Source organism: Zerene cesonia, chromosome 11 (assembly GCF_012273895.1).
Source record: "Zerene cesonia ecotype Mississippi chromosome 11, Zerene_cesonia_1.1, whole genome shotgun sequence".
In the NCBI taxonomy this organism is placed as follows: Eukaryota; Metazoa; Arthropoda; class Insecta; order Lepidoptera; family Pieridae; genus Zerene; species Zerene cesonia.
Window position 1 is genome coordinate 3,667,931 of NC_052112.1, and position 5,242 is coordinate 3,673,172.

The window sequence follows — 5,242 nt, forward strand, 5'->3', positions numbered from 1 at the left end:
TAAGACTAAATTTTTTCATAATTCGTTTGCAGTTCGTGCAGTTCAATTGTGGAATTCTCTGCCCACAAATGTTAGACGAGCGCATAAATTGCATTATTTTAAAATTTTACTAAAAAATCATTTCATGTCTCTTTCATCATTTGTTACCTAATTTTGCTGTCTTTTATCAATACTTAATATTAATCTTGATGTGTTAAATCTGTAATCTATGTATATAGTTATATGTATTTTATTATAAATCTGTTTATATATACTTATATGTTAATTATGTACGTATCTGTGTATGTATGTATATATATATTTAAATACCATCATCAAATTTTTCTAAATTGCCTTAGTTTTGCTCACCCACTATTTTGTATATTCTTTTTTTTTCCTTTTACTTTAAGGGTTGCCTGGTACAGATCGCTACCTAGCGATGAGGCCACCTTTTGCTTATTTAATGTTGTTCAGTTTTTATTTCTTTATTATAAGCAATAAAAAATTTCATTACATTTCATTTCATTAACAATAACTATCCTTTTTACATGTGTAAATGCTGTTTAAGTTTTTAGTATCAGTATAATAAACCAGTACAGTCACTCGAGAAGTAATAGCTTCGGATACTCATAATTCTGACGCCCAAAACACTTGCAAAAGATGAAAGATAAAGTTAAGTACGTTCTCGTGTTTAAACTTACGCTTTTTATGCATTATACAGCCGATTTCCCTCCTCACCACAGTAAAGTATGTCGGCCACAGACTGAATACAACGTTAGATTTAACAATAGTTATCTGTGTTTCAATAAATTGGTGTAAATTCTCAAAACCTTGAATGATACAAAATTGTATTACTTGAACTCACGATATCAATTAATTATTAAAATTGTAACCTCTCAAATCAGTTGTAACAGATTATGGCGTACCCTAGATACTACCACAATATTTAATCAATCATTTAAATAATATTAACTGTGTGAATATACTTATTAATAAAAATATGTATATAGAAAAAGAATTTGTCATAATGTCAAATAATAATATGTAATAAGCAACCAATGCAATAGATTAAAAGTTCAAAGGCAATCTGAACGAAGCAGAAATTAAAGGTGCCAAGAATTACTCAAGCGTAACTTTTTGTTTTGTTAATAAATTTCATTCGGTTTTTGTCGTGGTAGCTTGCCGTAGGAGTCCCATATCGATAAGACACGCAATAGTTTGTAAAGGCGATTCCAGAAAACGGTCGTTTTGCGATAAAATCAGCATGGTCAGCATGAGAGGGGAAAGAAGCGGGCCCCGGGGGGTTGTTAATTGCTCCGTTTTGTGAACACGGCAGTGGCGTGCTCGCGAAGTAATCAGCGGTCGCTGACTGATTGCTTTTTAAATAGGTTTTATGCCCGCTAAAAATGTTTCAAGGGAAATCGAAGAAAGCCCTTCGAAGTTCGTGTGATACGATTGTTGGTTAGGAAAATTTTTATGAGCACCGGCCTGATGACTGCCGGTCCGTGACGGAATAACATTAAGTCAAAATAAGCATCAGCAAACATTTGTGGGGAATATTTTTACTTCACAAATGCTTATTGTTGTAAAAATTATAAAAATTTATCTGAAAAAATGGACTCTAATATCAGTATAATACAACACGAAATCATTTAACATTTAAATTGTATAATGCACTCATTTATGAACGAATCGTGAATGCAACTAATTATCCCAAAATCTTACATCATTGAATTTCTTTATAATTTCTAAGTGATTACCCGCTTAGAGCTATCGGACACTGTTATTACCTACCTACGGCCGTTTTTGCAACAATGTAATCGTTACATAGTAGCACGTCATATAGATTGCTGTACGATTATAAACTTTTAAACAATTTAACTGGTTACGTTTTACAAGTTAAGAAGATTTTCTTTTTTAAATTTTCTTATCTTATGTATATGATTTCTTAGGTTAGGTTATGTTTATCTTAGGTATATGATTTCAGGATATATAAACTCTTGCATATTATTTATGTAAGTACCTAAGTTTATATTAAAGTATTATAAATGCAGATGTCGTAACCGTATCAGTCTGACTGTCTGAAATTTGTGTCCTGTCATTCCCACATACACTGGATATTAGGTGGAGCCATTAAATAAGAGAATAAAAAGAAGAACAAATCAAATCAAATCAAAAAATACTTTATTGTGCACCAAATCATACACAAATAAATTCTATAAAAGAACAACTGCATGATGATAATCTAGTTTCAGAATTTTATTCAAAATTAACGTTTGTAAGATTAAAATTGAAACAGACACATAATGTTCCAATGTGCCTTTCTTAGTAATAAGCTAATAAATCTCTTTATACTTTTATATGTATTGAAAAAAGAACATGGCACCATTAAAATGTTTTTTTTTTGCTGATAATCGATTATAAATCGGAATTGTTTTATGATAATCGTCGCCTTGATCTCCTCTATCCGACTTCCCAGTAATTAAAACAGAAATAACAAGTAAGTTAAAATAGGTAATCCTACTATTTAATATTACAAATTCGAAAGTTTGTAAGGATGTGTGTGTGTGTTTGTTGCCCTTTCACGCAAAAACTACTGAACCGATTGCAATGAAATTTGGTACGTAGATAGTTAGACAACTGGAATAACATAAAGGCTACTTTTTATCCCGATATTCCTGCGGGATACTGACTTAGGCGGGTGAAACCGCGGGGTGCAGCTAGTAATTTGTGTAAAGTAAATGATGGGGTAAGTTCAGTCGATGTTTGTTTGCTGATGTTTCGTTTGAATGTAAATACTCTAACCAAAACTGATAGATAGATGGAACTAGCATACGCACAGATGCATTTTCGTAAAATTCTTGTAAAGGTCTGAAATATCATTTAATCTTGGTGTATCATATTTTAACTTAGTGTGAGACACTAGCAAACATCATATGTACCTACCTACCTATATGACGAATTCAACCATATTGTGATAGAAAACTGGAAAGCTCTGAATATTAATCAAATTTAATATAGACTACATTATACCTAAGTCGGCCATTAGGTACCTATAAAAGATTCAAACTTGTTACTATATATATTGAAGAGATTTTACTATTTCTTCACGGTTATAATTTAAAGAAAAAATTGTAATCTAAATAATACAATAAAAAAATCCAAATTTATTATTTTGAGAATAGTGATGGAATTGATTTTAGATGGAATTTATTTTATAGATAAGTAGATAGAGTATTTTTTACTAGCATTCCCGGCCACGCGTTGAGTAATAATTAAAAATATTAAGATTTTAAATTGATAATTAATCAAAATAAAAACAATCATATATATTAAGTTGGACCAAATTACACATAAAATGCCAAATTTCTTAAAAATCGATTGAATTGGTGAAGAGTTCATTGGGAACATACATCATGACACTGGATTTTCATATAATATTAACATAAGTAATAAAAAACAATTTTACAACAATACCGGAACAGCTTGGATCTAGGCTATCAATTATTTTTCATATAATATCGTCATATGCTAAAAAAACCTACAACTAATTGTTATTTGTTACTAGCGGTCCGCCCCTGCTTCGCCTCTGGTACCTGTATAGCCTTTCAAGTCTATAAAATATGTATATGATGAAATCGGTCGTAGAATTTTTGAGTGAAAAACATTACAAAAATAAAATATTTCCTCACCCTTATTAGTTCCTTTCTCGCATATTAGTATGCGATGGTACGTTCCTCTGACTAAGAGAAATGTACGAAATAAATTATTATCGTATAACGTATGCGTATACAAACATAGACAGAAGACGGAGGAAGCATGTATTGCGAATGGAGATACCACACACAATTTAACACGCACCTATTAGCCTAGTGTGAGGTGGCGTGACTGGACGGAGTTAGAGCGCACATTACCGTGCCTCGGTATTTGTTACAACTGCTAACTGCCTAAATGTATTGAAAGCATACAACGATCTCTTTATGGTATAATTGGAATATTTTATACATTACTTGTGTTTCCGTGATTGCATATTTATTAGCTTTATTGAAGAACACAGGGTGCTTTATCAATATCAAGGATCTTATATTTTGTAGCCTAATTGGAAATCACTCTGAATTAGCATAATAATGAAAAACTAGCATCTAATAAACATTATTAAACTCATCGTGCGTACCTACTATAATTATAAGGCAATTAAATTTATACCAATTTTTTAAGATAAATTTTCTAATCCAACGGAGGCTAGGTTCCTTATTAGAAAATTGATTGCTAAATAAAAGAAACAAAAACTTAATTGACAACATTTTAATTACAAAACACCACAAATCTATTGGACATCTCGGATTGCTTAAGAACATTGCCATATTTATATAATAGCTTTAGATACAACATAACTAAATTAAACGTTTTAGTTGTGTATTTAATACTAACAATACATACATTATCATATTTATACATAATATACTATACACATTTGTTGTATGTTATGGGTTAGCGTTATTTATTTTAATTTCTTGAAGAATCATTGCCAATTAAAGTAAACAAAGATATTTTAATAAATAAGTTTTTAATAATAACAGTTAAATTAAAATTTTATTGAACCAGTTTTTATACGTAAAGTACCTTCAAACTGATCGGAACCGTGTTTAAATTAGCGAATGAAATAAGTACAGGACGAATATACTCTTGGAGCCAAAAAAAAGTTACAGTATAAATAAGTAAAATAAATAGAGAAACAGTTCTCATTTTTATTTTGAATCTCCAGTTTAATACAATCGTAAACTAAGTGGTTTAATCTCTATTTGTTTTAATATCTAATAAACGACATCAATATATAATACATATACTTAAATCTATTTGAAACTGAGCTTATAATATCACAAAATCATTATGGACAAGCAACGTCCCACGCGCCGACTTCATAAAGGCAATACTGTAAATCAATACAAGTGCCGCAAAAGTCTCATAAAAACCGAGGCACTGCGCAACGATCGAATTTTGTTCCTCAAACTTGATGCACTGATACGTCTTCACTGGCGAGATAGTCACTTGAAAGTTTTCAATCACATTTTTGCGCGATAAACGTCCATTACACGTGAATTGTTTCATCGTCGTCTTCGTCGTCGGAGCGTCTCTCTAAGGACGGTTCTCTAGGGGATCTGGGGGGGGGAGCTGGGCTTCCCGGGTCGACGTCCGGGGAGGGCGTGCGGCGGGCTTGCGCGTAGTAGCCCAGGGCGCCGAGCCCTGGGGCTCCCAGCGAACC